The sequence below is a fragment of the Falco naumanni genome, chromosome 6 (assembly GCF_017639655.2).
Source record: "Falco naumanni isolate bFalNau1 chromosome 6, bFalNau1.pat, whole genome shotgun sequence".
Taxonomy (NCBI): Eukaryota; Metazoa; Chordata; class Aves; order Falconiformes; family Falconidae; genus Falco; species Falco naumanni.
Genome location: NC_054059.1, coordinates 4,727,853 through 4,746,784, shown reverse-complemented (window position 1 = coordinate 4,746,784; position 18,932 = coordinate 4,727,853). Strand labels below are relative to the sequence as shown.

The 18,932-nt window shown below is 41.8% G+C and overlaps 1 protein-coding gene across 3 annotated transcripts in view; it reads left to right on the top strand.

Annotated features, from left to right (window-relative positions):
• The window catches only part of ANKRD6 (ankyrin repeat domain 6), a 100,749-nt gene that overhangs the window by 30,561 nt on the left and 51,256 nt on the right, over positions 1-18,932 (top strand). The gene's annotated exons all lie outside the window — the stretch shown is intronic.

Below are 18,932 nucleotides of genomic sequence, written 5' to 3'. Positions count from 1 at the left end.
GAACATGACTGATAAAAGTTTTATGTAAAATGGCTAGGGATCATTGTATTGTAACTAAAAACAGGAGGCTGCTTTCGGGGAAGGGTGATGAAAGAAGAATGACAGAACGAGGTGGAGCAGTGGAAGGAGAGAAATAAGCATGAGATACACGCTCAGTACAGCTGGGTGAACATACTGAAGTCAGGTGCTTTGAGCTAAGGAGTTGTAAATCTGTGTAGGTCTTAGAGATTAGCCTGCGAAATGTAAATGTCAGTGTTGCTTTTGTGTTACAAAGCTGATGATTGGGAAGGTTAGGCTGTGTGAAGTGCTCACCAGGTCTGGGAAACCTGCCAGTTTATTTGCTTGTAGTTCATCTGTGAAGGAAGGAAGAAAAATATATATTTTTTTTATTTCAATGATGCACACAGCAAGCCTGAAAGGGACTGCTGTTTCTCTTGACTGCTTCGCTTTTCACTGTAGCAGTGTTTCAAACACCAAAGTCTTTTTTGGCTGTGTTGGAGGTTTCCACAGAGGACCAGCATGGCTCAGCTCTAGGTTGTGAACTGGGATGATGCTGGAAATACTTCGGCAATTGTGCCGAAGTGGTGCATCTTCCTGAACATAATCCATAATCAAAGTAACAAGAAGGATTTTTCTTTTCCTTTGGCACTTTTGCAGTGATATGGAGAAATAGTGTGAAATGGGGACAATGGACATGGATTGTGATTGTATATGTCTGCTCAAGGAATGTGGGTACGGTGACTGGTCATGGGTGCGGTGTCTGGTCACACAGGCACACAGCTCTGAGGAGACAACTACAGTTTTGAGGAGACGCCTGCCCTTCTTCCTCTGACAAAGGGGAGATGGGGAGACGCTGCCCTTCTTCCTCTGACAAAGGGGCTATTTTAAAACAGAATGAGAAAAGGATGAGAGATATTCCAATGCTGTCTAGAGGGAGGGAGTGCTAAGTCTCCTTGCTGAAGAAGATCGGATGGTCACAAGGACATGAATCACCTACAAACCTGCAAGACCACCACATTCCAGGCAACGGACTGATAAGCTAATTAACATACGGAGCGAGAGTAAGTGGGTTTAAGTAGCAAATATGTATAGGCATTAATTGAATATTCATTTGTTTCATTGTATAAATGTGAGATGGTTCGTCACTTTGGGCATGCACGCTTGTGGAGGAGCGATCCCCCATGCATCTGCGCGCAATAAACATACCTACTTTATAACTTTCGAGTTATAGAGTCTAATTCTGCACGTCATTAGTGATGCTTATTACTCTGACATGACATTTCCAGTCATTTGAGACATCCCAGAAGAGGCAAGACCTGAATTTCTAATATAAGCAATAAACAGTAGTGTTTCCCTGCTCACTTAAATATGTATTTTAATGTGACAGAGGCACAGGGTAGGTTTTCTGTGTCAGGTAATTTTGAAGAGGCTTCCACACAATTTTTCAGCCAAAACACTTCACTGACTTAAATAATACCGTTACAGAGATAATTAGTAACTCAGAGAGAAATTAAGAAGCTCAGGCAATAAGGGAAAGACACATTTTCTCCTAGGGGGGGGGTTGAAATGAGTTGGGAAGTAGATGAGGCAGGGAGGTGCATGAAGGCTCTTCCAGATGACATAAGCAGCATAGAGAAGAGTTTGGCACCAGCAGTGCCAACATGACTTTGGATGGGCAAAGAAGAGTCCTGAGGTGCTTGAGCCAAGAGGCAGGAGCATGCATTAGGGAAGAGAGGGGAGCAGGATGCCAGCATGAGGGATGCAAAGGCTGAGCTGTGCCGTGGAGCTAGGCAGGCCTGTGGTTTGCGTGCCCCCTGTCCTGCATGGGTACCACGGGTCACGCAGGTGCTGTAACAAAATGTGGCCTCCTCTGAGTTGCTTACAGATGAGGAACAAGTGCATTGACCTGGCATGTTGTTAGTCTGTTTAAATTTGTTAATGCATAACAATGTGAGAATTTAGCAAGAAATCCCCTTCCCTCTGCACTGAGGCTGCTGCCTGTATTGTTTCCTTTCTTCTTTTCCCTCTTTCTCTTGCAATACTCACCAGACATCTGGGATAATGGAGTTCTTCGCTTCTACAGCAAGTGCAGCACCTGCCATGTGAAATCTTTTTCTTTTCGCGTGAAAGCTTTAAGCAACACTTCTTCCAGACAGAGATTAAGGCCTCAGTATTGCTGTCTGGGCTGGACATTTGATTAATACAGGGTCCCTTTATTGTCACCCTGCCTTTCTGCCCTTCCTCATTAGAAATCAGTGACTCTTCCCCAATTCATTCATGACAGGGAGAAAAGAATGCCTAATGATACACATAGATACAGACAATATACAGCATGCATTCCTAGTAAAATGAGCTATTTTCCCACGTGGAGAGGGGATTAAGCAGGGGGTGCATTTGCCTCCTGCAGCTGCTAGTAGAAGCCTCTGTCAGACAGCAGCACAATATATATGCATGTATGCACATACATACACATGCACGTAGAAGAAATGAGCACAGTTGCTGTTCACATATAAATTTGTTTTGTGTTTATGTTTCGGTGAAGTTACATTGTGGCCTGGAGCTGTTTGGTTGGGGTTTTTTTCCCCTCTGAAAGTTGGAAATGGTTTTGCTCCTGTGAGGTACTGAGCGCTTCCGCTAGCATTTGACAGCACCGTGTCAGCGGTGAGAATATTTATTTGCTGGGGTTTGTCCAGGAAGGAACTGCAAGGAGGGGTGTGTGGGTGTGTTTTGGCCAGAGCACAGTGCCCTGGGGCCATAATCCTTCCTGTAATGAATTGCACAACGTACCGAGTTAGGAATGGGTATGTTGATAGTTTGCTGGAATCCTTTTAGCACTTACATCTAGGGTTTTCTCCACTTTTTAGTGATGTAGTCCCTCCAGACGCAGATGGCATGAATGTGTGCAGCAGTTCACCTGGGGTTAGGATTTGACAACTGCGTTTCTGCTGTCCTTTCTCTGGTGTCTCCCAGCTGAGCTGCCGGTGGCCGTGCCAGGGCTGGCATTTGGGGCTTGCGGCAGTTCCCTTCAGCCTGGGTGGAAGCACAAGCCCAAGGGGTGCCGTGCAAAGCCCAAGCCAACAGCTCTCTTGGACATGTGCTGATCCTGAGCGTGGGGACTGCTAATGCGGAGATGTGGGAGTAGCTCAGAGGAGAGACCACTCGTGTCCAGGCATTACCGAAGGGGGTTTGATGGGGAGCAGAGGCTTTCTTCTGTGTTGGTGAGATGGTTACGTGCTGTGTTTGTGGTGAGACCAGTGTGGCCAGGGCTTGACTCACCCCAGGGCAGAGAGGGCAGAGCTGCTGGAGCTTCAGGCTGCAGGGTTTGGAGCTGCCTAGAGCCTGGTTACAGTATGTGCCGGTGGTGTTGGGAGGCAGGGTTAGCAGGTCCAGCACGGTAGGTGGTGGTACAGAACAGAAGAAGGGAGACTCACCTTAGATGTTTATAAACATCTTGATAATGTAGAGTGTAAAAAGGAATGTGAACAAAACCATATATAAAAATATGTGTGCTTCTTTCTGAGTGAATTCAACTTTAGGAAAGATTTCAATGTTACACCGAGGTGGCAGTGAACTAGGAAGATCTTCCTAGCTCTAGGCAGCACAAGAGGCAGCAGGAAGGAGAGAGTTGTCAGGAAAGGGACAGAATTTTCCTTCTGTAAGTACTAAATAAACTTAGATGTCCGTGGGTCAGAAAAGAACACTAGTTCAGAGAAGGCATGTGGGGGCTAGTACTTTAGTGTGCCTGAAATAAAGTAGCTCAAGTTTGAGCCTTAGGATTCTTGTGCCAGTTGGGGGAATCTGTCTTCTGGTGTTCTATAGGGAATATAAACCCAGGCTTCGTGTAGTGCTGAGCGCTCATATCAAGGCATTTTGTGATCATGTAGCTGCACTCTGGAAATATGTGAGGTTTTCTTCTTTGAGTCTGTTCCTGTAAACCAAACTATTCTTGGGAAACGTACAGAAATATTATAGGCTTACGTGTACCTCGCGCATCTATATGGATGTCAGGGAATTAACTGTTGAGAGTCTCAGGTAATGTGGTTGGGAGACCGCTGCTATTTAATGTCTACTCTGAGTATAAGCAAGGCACTCTGCGCACTGCTGTTCTGCATTTCCTTCATGCTCAACCTCAACCTTGATGCACTTTTGTGAATCAAGTATCTGACAGACATAAGGATCAAAAAAAAAAAAAAAAAAAACCAACACAAAACCACCCAGCTCTGGTTCAAGACCAGTTCAGGTGAAATGGAGAATGCAGATGGGGGAAAATGTACCTGAAGAACAGGTGCTATGCGAGTACTTTCTCAATGAAAGATGCTTTTCTGTCTACTGCCTCGGCAGCGTACTGCCTCCAAAATGTAATGGATTCACCACAAATCATAAGGTGTCAGTGGTCATAAGTGCTGCCTTTATCTTTCAGTTGGTTTTACTTCTGTTTTTAATGTTATAGCATAGCAAAGGTTTTATCATTGCAGCATCTCCCCGAAAAACTTACTCTTCTGCTCTATAAACTGACTTGGTTAATAATTCAGTTAATTTTTTTTTTTGAAATGCATTAAGTTCTGTGGGTACGTGAAACTGGCAGCTTTCTTTGGCCATGGTTCTATGGATCAAAAAGCCCTAAAAGTCAGACCTCATAAAGAGGGTATTTTCACAAGCACCTGTTCACTTTGTTTATGGAGGTATGTCTCCAGCACAGGATGAACTTCATTCTTGCAGCTCTGGCATATGAGCTGTGACAAGCTCTCACTGATGTTACTGCTGCAAGTAATAAGCTAGAGGTTACTTTTCTGCATGAAATACATTTAAATGGCAATGAAGGAGAGGCTTGTGATTTATTTTGATTGTTTTCCCCCATGATATTTGCATACTGCAGTATGTAATGTGAGCAGCTATATATAATGATATTTTTTTCCTCCATATGACACCATAAATCAAGAGAGAGGTTAAAAAATAAATTGTTCTTAGTGACATTGCCTTTGCAAAACTCAGAAGGAGCTTAGATCTGGATGCTTGAAATGAACATGCTGTTGTATTTGTGTTGAATATAGCACTATATTTTTGTGTTGGGTAATGTATCTGTGAGGCAGATATCATCACCTGAATATGATAAACACTTAGAATCAGCCTTCATTGTTTTCATTCTCATTCCCAGCTCAGTGTTAAAGAAATAGTTAAAACTATTCATCAGGGGTTTTGATAAACATTCTTCTATAGTTGTCAGAGTGATTAAGATGTAATAACTTGTTTGAGATAGGCTTGACTAAAAAGCACTTAATAACATAGCACTGTACTAGCTGTTACAGAACAGCTGTATTTTTTTCTCCTTATCAAAGAGGTTATAGATTAGGATGGTTTACTGTGCAGTCAGACCTCTTTCTTACATTTGGCTTCATTTAAATTGACAAGAACATGAAAATAAATATGACAAAAATAGGTATAATCACTCAGAATTCTGCATTAAGAGTGTATGAGTGTGAATTGAGGGTACAGAGGTACACCTGAAGAAGGAAAACGTAAATTTAATCTGTAATCTGTGTGTAACAGCTTCAAATGATATCAGTTTAAAAAGTATGAGAACCTTGGAAGGAACTTAGGCAGCAATAGAAGAATTTTACTTTCTCGCTTGCTAGCTTGTTCACACATGCGTGCACGTCTGCTTGTGTTTCAGGCGATTGGACCAGCATGGTACCAGTTCTTGTTTGGCACAACAGCGCTTCAGTCTGCTGAGACTGGGATGCTTGTTTCGTCCCAGCATCTGGTGAGATTAAGTATTAGTGCTGCTGTTTAATGAACAGTTTGCAGATGTATATGAGTATTTGGGGTTGTTTTTTTTTTTTTTCCTCTGGTTTGTAGCCAACAAAGCCTTCGGGATGAACAAAGCCTTCTGGACTGCCTACTACATAGATTAATTTACAGCTGCCAGTTTATATTAGTTGTTCTATTTATTCTGCTTGGGTGCTTTTTTGAGGAAAGGAGTATTTCTTAGTCAATTGTCTTGTAAAGAGAAAGGAATTCAAGAAATGTGAAGCAAACAAATTCCCGCTAATTAGGCAAGCTTTTGGCAGCTGAGTTGTTTGCTCCCTTTTCTTATGTTTTTATGTTACACAAAAGGGCTGAAGTTCTAAAACAGAATTTCAGATGGGGTGCGAACTTTGTCTTTACCCTCCTGCACTCTACGCTGGTGATGCCAGGGCTCGGTGAATAGCAACTATAACTGCATTTTTTTCCTGCCTTCTTGAAAGCCTGGCCCTTCTGAAGGTTTTGACAAACAGAGCAGCGTATGCCTCTTGCCTCCACAGCTCCTAAGATGCCGTAGGTTTGTCGGGAACCCTCTAATGCTTCCTATTTTTGTGATGTTTCTCTGTAATTCTTCTTTCTGTCGCTGTTTGTGCCGAGTCCTGGCTCCTAGTGTTGGCTGCCTGACGCAGCCAGGTACTGCTGGCTCGTCCTGCTGGGGAGGTCCAAATCTGTGCACGACTCGGCGCCCCCTGAGAGGTGACTCTGCACTGGGTGGTTATGAGTGAGGGCATGAAGGACGTATCTGAGTTTATCCAACAGCCTTATGGATATGTCTGGATATGGATAATACAGACTGGCTGATGTCTTTGTCTGTCTTCTAAAATAATTGCTTTGGGGAACTCAAGTAGTTCAGAAGGGGATTAGTTACTTTGCTTATGGCAGGATCAGGCACAACAGGAGATGCACCCTTCTTCCCCACCCCCAGCGGAGCCAGAGCCCTTTGTTGCTCAAATTACTGAGAATGGGATCAAACTGGGCTAAACATCTTAAACAATCCCACACAGAGGGTTCCTTCTCCCTCTCCCCTCCCCCGGGTTGCAGGGTGGGGGTAATGCATTGGGCCTGTTTGGAAACCAAGTGGAAGGTAGCAAGACGTGAAACATCCCCGATGTTCCGAAGAAACCTTGCAGGGACAGGAGCAACTGCTCTCAGGACCCTGCAGCGTCGGGGCAGCCCGCTCTCTGCTGAGCCCTTCCTGCTGAACTGCCAGCTCGGAGGGGATGCAGGGAAGTAAAGTCTCTGTGGCTTTTGGAAATATTTTCCCTCCTGCTTGTTGTAATGAATGGTCCCTTCTGTAGTTCGCTCATAAACCTTGGCAGGTAGCAATTACAGTATCTCGTGCATTTTGATGCAGGTGTCTAATGTGTGATATATCATACACAGATACATAGGTGCATCTATATGAACATTGGCGTTTTTTCCTTTTTTTTTCCTCTGGTGAGAAGTAGGTGCTTTCTTGCTCCATAGTAGGTGATTAGAGGGCATGATATCCGTGCTGTGATCTCTGCTTTCTCCTGACTTGGTTGGACTTTGGCTTTGAAGCTTGCAGGTGTCTGACTGTGGCAATGGTGCAGGTGTTCGCTATGCAATCTGCAGCTTCATTTGAGAAATACTTTCTTCTCCCGTTTTATTCTTTATTTGAAGGTATTTAATTGATTTGGAAAAATCCATTTAATTAATGTTGTTTTTTAACTGTTTCATATCAGATGTTAGAAGTGTACGTGTGTTCCATTTAATAGGAATTTTGTTTGTTGAGTGTGTCAAAAGTTACTTGAGATGTACTGTGTGGAAGGTTTCAAAAGCTTATTAGCTACTCTTGTGTTTCTGAGATCGTGTGACAGAATGGAGCTGGTGCTGGGTTTCTTCAAAGTATACTTTGACATACAGTGGGGTACAGTTTAAAACAAAAAAACATCCCTCCCAAGTGCACCAAACCCCAAAACAAACAGTCAGCAAACTATCAAAAAGAAAAAACCCTGTATGTGGTTTTTTTGTCTATTATAACCAGTCTTTAAGGTGGTCTTTGAATAATGAATGGAACTATTTAAATGCACTGGTTTTCATCATTGTAGTTGAAGTGTCATTTCCCTCTAAAATATGCAATACTGAAAACTAGTAATTGTGTTGTATCAAAAATACACCCAACAATTCACTCTTTTTCTAATACTTTTCTTTGTACTGAGTAGATATTTATTAAAATGTAGTATTTCCTTGGTTAAAAAACAGAATTGTCAAATTGTACTATCAAGTTTGTATTTTGTTGCAAATTATTGTGCCCTTTTATCATCACTAGAGATACTCAACTTTCACATTTCTTAAATCACATGTAAAATTGGTTCTTTACATTAAATCAGTTCCTCCCAATGCCTGTTGAGTCTGCTGCTCAAGAAACTCTAAGGAATCTTCTTTTTGGATGTAAAAGCCCAGGGTATGTTGGGCTGTCTTTGGAAGGTGTAAAGCTGAGTGAGGTGTAGTTTTTTCTGTTGCAGTTGTGGGAGCTCTTGTTCCTGGGGCTAAGTGCCAAAACTTCAGTCCAGCCTCGTGGCCCGTTAGCTGGCTGGTAGTGATGAGATGTTCGAAATGATTTGCTCTGTGGTTGGGATGGTTTTGCAAGTGTGTTGCTTCGCCTTGGTCAAATCCAGTTCCTCTGCCGTGAGCTAGAGCTGTAGACAGGCTGGGTACCCAAAGGCCTGCTAGCTGCTGCACCTCTTCCCTCTTACTGAGATGGTAGGGCAGATATAGGATAATCTTGATATAGGATTAACTTCAAGTTTGGTTTGTGTTTTTTTTTTTTTTTTTTTGGTACAAACAAGATGACCAATCAAATGGTTTTTGCCTTTAGTTTGTGAAAAATATATGGACATCTAAATCCTCTTAGTGCCTTTTTTGCCTGTTATTAAATAACTGGTTTTGGTTTATGGGGTCACTTTTAGAAATTCCCAATGGTTATCTTTTGTCAAGGAAATTCCAATTGTTACTAAATATCTTATGCATTGCTTTATGTTACAGCTGAATAAAGAATCAAATTTGTTCATTAACTACTACATGCCCATGCAGCAATTGGAAAACCTTAGGACCTGAGTAGATGTGAGAGAACTAAAGTACTTCTCAGTACCTGACTTCTTTATTTCATGTAGGTTTATTTCTGTGCTTTATTTTTGTGTGCGTCTGAAATAATTCTGGTGGTTTTGATTGTTATCAGTAAATTGAAAAGTCTTACAAACAACTGCAGGCTACTTAATTTCCTTCTTTCTCTTTCATTCGGCAAAAATACCTATCTATCACTATCTATTGCACCATCTAAGTCAATAGAGGCTTAATCCTTGTCTGCATGGGAAAGGGAAATTGCCCTGCCCTGCAGATGGACAGAGCATAGGAATCGGTCAGTATCTGTGTTAAGCTTCCTTAAACATTTTTTAAGAGTAAAACCTTTGACAGATTTTGTAGTTGAAGACCTTCGTCTCAAATGGTGGAATGGGTTTCCTGATTTTCTTTCATGTGCACAAATGACTTAACCAAAATATTGACTGTTGACAATATTATAGAAATATATGTTCAGAGCATGCATAACTAATAAGAGCTTGTAAAGTAATCGATGTGCAATAAAAACCCACAAAAAGACTTGAATTTTTTTTTTTCTTTTGAATGTTTTCTTTTCAGTTCCTGACTTTTCCATTGCTGCTTCTGGTGTTTTTATTAGAGCTGATGACAATGTTGTTTTAAAAAGCAAACCTTTTTATTCAACTATTTTCATCATCACAGATACTCTTTTTAGCAAGATCTGATGGGCTTATCTCAAAATTGTGTGTTTATTGGTTACTCTCAGGAGAACAAATAAAGCAGAAAATCTTTGGGATATTTTTGGTTTTGTTTTGCAAACATTCCAGTTGTAGCTATCCACTTGTGTTACCTGATTTCGAACTTTTTTCTCTTTTTTATTCCTGCCACAGATGGGAAGCAGGCAGTGCGCCGAGCAGGTACGTACTTGCAAGCACAGTGCTTGTACTTTCAGGCAGACCTGCCTGCCTCTCCAGATCCACCCGTGCACCTGCTCCGAGCTGGATCTCTTAGGGAAGGACTTGAAATGAGGCAGTAGTGGCAGGACAGCAGGAACCACCACTGAGGCTGAATCCTGTATTTGGGTCTCAGTATCCAAAACAGAAATGGGAATAATCTCGTGCCCTCACATACCTATATGAAAAGTATGCGCTTCAGTTTATATTAGATGAGGAAAAATAGTTCCTGTATTTGCTAATATATTTCAGACGTGATGATTTAGAATGGATGCAAGAAAGATAAGCGGGTCATTTTGTGAAGTCTTTCAGGTGTTACTGAAACATCAGGCTAGTCAAATTTGGACACTTTCAAGCCAGTCTACCCTGGTACTCTCTTCTAGTGAATGAAAAGTATTTTCTCCAGAGGGATGTTCAAAATCCCCAAATTAAGTGCCTAGTCTGGATTGCCTTCTGTCTCTGTCTCCATACGCGTGCTCTGCAGTCAGCAAGGAGGATGAGTCCGGGATATCTGTGTGTATGCTTCCCCTGTCCCTCGTCTGTCCGTAGGGTGGTGGTTTGGGTGCCAGTACGGTGGTGAGGGAGAGAGGTGGGGCAGTGCAGACATCAGGTTCTTCGGTTGCAGAATGTAGTTCAGGGGAGGAAATTTGACAACTTTTTGATTTGTTTGAATTAATTCCTCTACATGGTGCTGCTGAAACTCCCTGTATTTTAGAGAAAGCTGAATGAGCGACAATCTGTAGGCTAGCTGTTCTGTTGTTCATCTAAAGAGCTCTTCTGTTTTCATGTGAGGGCACCTCATTCCCACGGTCGTACTGCTCCACAGCCCTTTGTTTGTCTTTGCCTCTCTTTTTGCCCCTTTTGGATGGAAGGGCATAAATCTCTGAAACATCCAGCTAAAATGTCAGGGTACTTAATCAAACAGTGATGCAGCTAGTTACATACATCTTGAAGAATTTAAACAGAGAAGAATAAACTAAGGCAGCGAGTTCATATGTATAAAGGTACATTTTCCTGCAAGAACTGTAACGGTTCTGTGGTGTCTGTGCATTGTAGACCCTTACAGTATCAGGTTTTAATGTGTGTGCCTTACAGTAACTGTGCAGTTGGCTGAATTAGTGGCTGAATTAGCGTGTGCCTTTGGAAGCCGTAACTTTGAACTGACTAAATTTTATGCACTTAAACTTCCCCTTTAGCATTTCTCCCTTTTCTCATTTGATTTCCTTCTGAAAAGCAGTAGAGAAACTAGCAAAAGAGAGGGAAGGAGGACACGATGGAGAAATGCCGTAATTCAGTTGAATACATGTCTGAATTGAAGAACTATTCTTTTTAAAATTCATGTTTTGGAGTTGTATTGCAGGCTGTCAATCCTGTTCACTTCGAAGAACATACCTGTATTTTAAACAGCTGACATTACATCCAGCGGAAAGAGGGAGAAGATCCACAGGTTAAATGTTATGAGATCCAAAAAAATATCCTGAAGATTTAAATTCATTTGCAAATATGATCAATAACAAGCCTTACAGCTCTCTGGGTATCAGGAGCTGGGGTGAAATCCAAACCCCATCAAAGTTAACAGCAAATTCCCTGTGACTTAATAGGGTCAAGGATCATACTTACTTTCTACTTAAGGTTTTGCATGTGTAAGATTAGATATACTGGAAGTGGCACAAGGAATGCCTTTGCTGTTTAAAGATGCTAAATGATAGATAAATGAACAGTGATTAAAAGGTGCTGGGAATCCTGTAGGCTGAAGAGGGGAGCTCAGAGCTATAATTACAGTTTAGAAGGCAGTTCATAACCAATTTCTAGCTCTTTCTTTTGGAAGATGGAAGCTTTGACATCGCAAAATACTTTATTTAATGGATGGCCAGTTCCTCGTTATGTATGGGGTTCACACTGTCTAAGTAGAGGTGCTTGAAAATTAGAGCTGAGCTCCCTTTGTGGTCAGACGAAGAGGCCAGAAAGAACCTGGGACACGCATCCTGTGGCTGTATTACAGCCGTTTCTCTATCTCCATTGGCTGTAGAAGGAAATTAAACTAGTCTAAACCCAATCTTGTATAAGGTTTAAGTTAGGCAAGGTGTATCAGCATGATGACTATTGCAGGGCTTTGAGAGGAGCATGTATGCCTAGTCATTGACCTCCAGTTAAGTGAAAGAATTCGAGGGAATGCAGAGAATTGGCTGAAGTCTCCAAGTTGTGTCATTTACCATCCTCCTTGCTCCTGGATGGATCAACAGAAGGGGAGAGCAGCTGTGTAGTGGTTTTTTTTGCCCATCACTGTATGATGTTAGTTTGACACACGCAATTTACTTTAAAAAGTTTAAGTAGCCTTAATAATAGAAAGTCCCAGCAGAGCGGACACTAATGGTCTGCCCAGTTGTCAGTCTCAATAGAGAGATTAAGGATTGAATGAATAAAGGGACCAAATTACCATCTCCCCCCTCTGGGTGTTGCCTCATGAAAGCAGGTATGAGCCATGACGGGGGTGGTTGAGCAGACTGGCTCTCCACCATGCCCTGGTGCGAGACAGGACTTTGCCTGTGTTCTCGGTTCAGCACCGTTCCTGAGGGCTGCTGCAGCGTCACTCAGTTGAGCTTTTTTACACAAATGGTCGAGTCCAGTCATCTTGAAAGAAATGCAGTATATCATGCACTGATACCATATATTATTGAATACTTTTCAGATGCTAACCATCTGATACGCTGCGTTAAACCTAGCCCAGCTAGGCCTACTATTTTTTCTACCCGGTTTTGCACAGGCAAATCATCTTTTCTTGGCCAAAGCTCTCTGTGAGGTGTAACAGCGCAGCTCTGCGGGGTGTGCACCCAGAGGTGGGTATGTCTCCAGTGTATTGGGTTGAACTTGCAAAAATGTCTCAAGGAAAATAAAGCATCTGTTCCTGATTTCATCTGGAGCTTGGAGAGCCTTAGTTAATAGTATAAGCACTGTCTATAAATACCTACTTTCTTTCTGAATACTTTACTTTCTGAATACTATTCCTTGAATATATTATAAAGTACAGTGCCAGCATTCCTTTGCCTCCCTTCTATAGGACAGGTTTGTACAATCAGTCCAACGTTCAGATAAAAAAAAAAATTGCTGCTGCATGTGCTATGTATTTTCGGTCTGGTTTTTGTGTCCACTGCGTGAAAGGCTTTAGTTGCAACTCGCTTCTCAGTGAGACTGTTTGGCCTTTTATTGGGAATGTTGCTCATTTTCTGTTTTCTGTAGCATGTCAAACCGAAAATTTCTGACCATTAGCAAGTAAAACAAAAGTGTTTCAAGAGGGGTTTAGGTGGGCTTTGCCAACATGGGATTTGATCTATGATGATGACTGACTGTGATATGTTGACTTTTTACCTTATTCAGTCTCAGTACTGAGAAAAAGCAGATCACCTTCCTGTGAACAGCTGATTTTCTAAGATACTGTTGTGTTGACAGATCAGTTGTTAAACATAAACCAAACGTGTGTCCCCTGGGTTTAGGAGATTAAAAATATAAGAGTTACAGCATCAGTGTCAACATTATCTAACCTTATCAGACTTGGCATTATTACTCGTTGTATTTTCCAACATCACTTATGATACTTTGCCAGGTACACCATGTGAATAGTGGAGTTGAACATATTTATATTTCAGAGGTAGTAAAATAGATGTTTTGCATTTCATTAACTGAATGTATATGAAAATATTTAATTGATGGTTCTATAGAGGAACAATCCTGCTCTTATACAATATAAGAACTGATGATTTTTTTTTGCTAAAAATATATTTAAGATGCATAACGAGTAATATTTTTGGCTAAAAATGGATTTGCATAGCTTTGTATGTTTTCTTATGTGCATATGGCATATAAATGAGCTCTGAGTACATTGGATTCATGTGATATTTAATCTCAAGTGAAATGCTTGACACTTGTAGCAGCAGTTGAGATGAGGATGGCTTTATTGGTGTTTTAGGGTCACATTTTCTTAAGTTCAAATTTTTGTCATACTGTGGTAAATTAAAGTTTTGTTATTGATCTCCAGCTATTAGAATTTTCTCCCTTATATATCACAGTGTTGTTTTTTAATTGATTAGTGCGTGCATTAAAAAAAAGGGGCGGGGGGGAAATGTTATTAAACTTCTTCAGCGCGGACTTGCATGACTGATACAAAAACCAGGAGGATGTAAATCTTCTCCTTCCTACAGAAAATTAGAAATATCTCCTCCTCCTAAATGGACTGCCATGCATTTTGGGAAATACCTATGTGTTTTTTGAATCACATGCACTAAGCAAATCTGACATTTTATAAAGATGTAGTAATTTGTTATAAATATTTAAGTATGGCCTGGATTGTTTTCAGAAGGCAAATGCAATGATCTTGAGACTGAAACAATTTTATGTGACACTTCCAGGAAATGTGCTGCTGTATCATTTGTCTTGTCTGACTGACTGTTGCCTTGTCTAACTTTTCCAAGGAAGAAAAATCAATGTAAATATAAGCAAAACTTTTATGAAGCAGAAAAGCAATTTGGTTGCTCTGTAAAGGAGGAATTTTTTTTTTCTTTCTCTCCAAGGAGAGCACATGGTAGACTTGCTAGATATTTTTCTGTGAACTAAACTTATTAATTTTTAATATCTGAAAAGTTTTCAATAATCACTGTTTTTAAAAGTTTTCTGGTATATCTCTTACTAATTCTTAGAGATACTCTAGTTTTTAAAGCAGTGAATGTGGGGAAAATGGAAAGCGTCTGAACAGTGCATCTAATAGGGCAGTCTGCCAAATTATTCCTGCATCTTTTAGCTCTTATTAAGTTGGATAAATCTTTGTTGAGTGAAATGTTCAGGTTTCCCAGAAGGCTTTAACAAGGCAGAAACTTAAAAATTTCTTAACAACTTGGGGACAATGCTGTGCAGACATCAAAATAACATAACCCCAATGTGTCAATTATATAAAATACGTTTGCTCCTTTATTGCATACCAAGTGTAATTCCAGCATTCATTTAAGGATATTTAAAGGTACGTATTTTCTTCTGACGCATCTTCCATCTCGTTGGAATAATACAAGAATCTGCTCTGACATCCCCCCTGTGAGGTGCTTCTGGGCTGGCTCTGTGCTGGTGGGGAGCTCAGTGCCAGGCTGGTTTCCCGTGGTTCTGCTAGGCTGGTAGCCCTGCGGTCCCTTCAGCTTAACAGCAGTCCCTCTCCACAGCCCCCGTGAGGTTTTTGCCAGCTTGGGCTTGTCCCTGCGGGGCTTCCTTTTTTTCTCCCTCCAATTCTCTGGGTGGGAACTCGGCAATTGCTTTGAAGAGAAGACTGGCAAGAGAAGCTTTTTTATTGCTTATGCTCTCTTCTCCCTTCTTACAAGCCCTCTGTTCTCTGGCAAAGGCAGTTCTTTGCCTGCCCTCTTTTGCGAAGCCCCCCACTTGCCCTGCTGATCATGCACCACCTGAATAATTACACTGCTTTTCCATCTCTTCTCTTAGTATCCACCCTCACCTCATGTTCCTCTGGTTTTGCTAGCAACATAAGCTCATTTGAATCTCTTCCAGCTTGAAAAAAAGGCCAGACCTTCTAGGTACCCTCTGCAACTCTCTCCTCCCTCTCAGTCCTCAACGTGCTATCAGTAGCTGTTGGTGGAGTGTCTTTCTCTAATGCACCTTTTCCAGTCCAGCTTCGTACATTTAATTCTGGGCAGCATCATTACTGACCTCTTCCTCATCAAAGTTTATAATGTGCGCTGCCTCCTCAGCCTCACTTGAGCTGTCAGCTGTCTGCAGTCCCCAGTGTTGTTTTTTAAATCTTGCCTATGCTTCTGTTCTCTGGTCACGTCCTCTTCAGGTTCTTCTGCCATGTCAGCAATTTGCTTGGAGGATTCTTTCCCATCCTGCTTTTTGGTGATTCTTCTCTGAGGTTATGCCCTTGGTCATAAGGGTTTCTGTGCCTTGTGGATGAGATCACCTTGAGATAAACACCAGCTCAACTTCTGTGTCCATGCTGAAGACTTCTCTTGGTTGCTGTGCACCCAGCTTACCTTCTGTGTGGGCCAGAAAAACCTGTCTGTCTTTCCAGCATAGTCTTGTGGGCATGGAGATGCCAGCTGACATTTTTCTATCCCATAACCTCCAGGTTTTTTCCCCTTTTTCAAACTGTCACCAGCAATTCTGTATTTTTGATCATTTGGACAATACAGTCATCCTTCTTGACACTCAGATTCCTAATAAGAAGATCTTTAATTCAGGATTCCTCTAGGTGATTGTGACCACTCTGTGCCTAAAACTTGCTGAATTCTTCTGCATTCATCTCTTTTGTATACTCCTGTACTGATAAATCTGTCCAGAATTTATGCCTCATAATTTGTGCATCTGTTCCTATAACATGCTTCAGTGATGTGCGAAGATTTTACCCTGCTGTTCTGGCATACCTCTGCAGAGGTGGTTTCCTTAATCTTAGAGGTTTGACCAAAGCACCTTCCTCCTCATGACCATCCTTTTCTCTACCATGGTGAACTTGAGGTGGTTGCCATTTTTTGCTGGGGGGAGCCTGTGGTGACTTTTCATCTTTCATTCAGTGTTAAAAGCTCAGCTGCTCCCCTGGCTGATTCAGAATGTCACCTTCTGTTCCCTCCTTGGCCCATTTTGACACAAACACTTATGCCCAGGGAGAACTACCCAAGAACATCCATGGTGCTCCCTTGGAAGCCTCACTCAGTGCCTCCTCCTTGTTTTACTGTGATGCCTGAAAAAAAAAAAAAAAGGTAACCAAGGTGCTGCTAGCATGCCTGGGCTCTTAAATTGTTGACAGCGTTGTTGCTGAATCCCTCCTACATCATATACCTGCCTGTCCAGTTGCTGCCTCTTGGTTTTTCGTTCAAATTTAGAGCAGGGATCATTGATTTCACCTTCCAGACCCTTTTCTTTGAACCAAGTTTCAGATTGTAAGTAGTCTTTAACAAATAATGTGTAAATTAGCAGCATGTTGTGGTAATTTCATAAATTGCAGTCTGCATTCTAGACATTAATTGCCAGAAATCTACAGATTTCTGTAGAGGTAAATTTACTTCTGTTAATATACAGTTTTCAAGGAGTATAGGCAAGAGATAAGATACTCAAGTGAAATCACACCAGCTGTGTTCCTGCTGAACCTGCTGAGGTGAACAGAATGATACAGCTAATCAAAATTAAATTGAATTAGGCTTAATTAGGTTTACAGCACTAATGTTTTGGTCTGTGTTTTTTTTAAAAAAGGAACCCACTGTTTTTCCAGTTCCCTAATGCAGTTGTAAGAGCACATAACCTTTGTTCCTTGTATACCCTCCGTGGCATGTTTGGGAACCTGTTTTCAGGGTACAGCATTTCTTCCTAAGTAGTGTATAAGTTTGTCCAAACTGTAACAAGGCATTAGATGAGCTCTGGAGATCTCTCTCTGATTTCCATTTCTGCAGTTAACTTTAGGCTGCGTCTTTTTGCATGACATCTCGAACATGGCTATTAATAGTCTACCTGTAGTTTAGATGCAGTTTATTTATTTGGTTCTTTTTATTTCAAATTATATTCCTAATAAAAATGAAACAGAAAGGTGTATTTGCAAGACAGTGACATTGTCATTGACAACAGTCAGCAAAACAGTACCGAAAGGTCCAGTCAGACATAACTAGCAGTTAGATTTCCAGTGCCCTTCTGTATTATCAGATTTTTTTTGTACATAAGCACATCTGCTGATCTGCGTGCATTAGAAGAAAGGATAGGAAAAGCAGCTGAGTTATGTGGAGATGTTAATTAGTAGGAAAGAGGGACGGTAAGGTCTTCCTGCAGCATTTTCTAATTGGTCACTGAACTGGCATTTCAGCAATGATTTCTGCTTCAGAGATCAAGAGAGATTATTTATTCTTAGCAGTTTTCTGTCTGCAGCTCTCAAGAGTTCAAGCAGGCCAAGAAACTTGCATCGTTTGTGAACACCGTTGAACAAGCCGTGACATTGCACTGAGGCCAGAGGGTTCATTTCCAGCCTGTGGAGCCAGGCACTCCCAGTGCAATGTCAGCATGTTTGGGCTCCTCTCTGACTGTAAGGGGAGGAGATGACCGTTACTCCAGTTTTGTTTAACGAAAAGGCATCACTCTTTCAAAAGAAAAATAAAAAAAGAAAGGGGCGGGTGGAAGACCACCCTATATAGATGCTAACTTTTAATAAGATGTATGTGCATTTAGTGAAGCACATGCTTATATGGTCTTTTGCAGCCTTTCTCTCACCTGTACATGAGAGTGAAGAAGTGTGGCTGGACCACAAGTCCATCTCCCAGCACTTGCCTGAAGCAGATATCTAATGAAGCAGGCAAGAAGCAGGCAAGCATGGAGTAATGCTATGCTAGAGTACTCCCCCCATTTGCTAGCCATGTTCATGTGAAATACTCCTTATCTTTGCTGAGTGTAAGAGGTGGGGCAGGGGAAGCTTCTTGTAGCTAAACTGTTTCTGTAGTGTGTCAGAGGTCTTAAGGGAGTCACCTTTTTCCCCAGCGTGGTCATTGCTGTTTAGAGGCGATAGCACATCCTTTACTTTATGGCTTGCTGTGGTTTACCAGCAGCCCAGTCACTGGCAGATCATTTGCTTCTGCCGCAGGGATCTGAGGAGGAGAGTACAAGTCCATTTCCTCCTTGTTAAAGTGGCAGCTGCTCGCTCTGCCTGTGTGCCCTGGGGAAGCTTCTGCCACTTGCTTCTCTACAGATGTACCAACCTGCCATTCCACCTTTGGAAAGGAAACCACCGTGATCCCCTGGCCCCTCCACCTGTGTGTACCACAAAGGTTGAATTTTTGACCCGGGAATAGTAGAGACCTACTTGTTTCGGCAGTGTAGGCCTGTAACTCATCTCATCTGCTCATGAATACTGCTAACATAGTAGTCTTTCTGGAGTTTTGAGGGGATACGCTGGCTTCAGAAAGGATGTAACAACAGATATGGCAACAAATAAACCTCGAAAAGCAGCAAGAAAGAGGAGCTGGTAGGAATATTTGTGTAAAGAGAAGAACAAGAGAGGGGTCACAAGCTGAGAACGGAAACCTTAGTGAATACATCTAGTAAGTTCCTATAGCCAGAGAAAAATCAGCTTACTCTCATCACCTAGGTGCCATG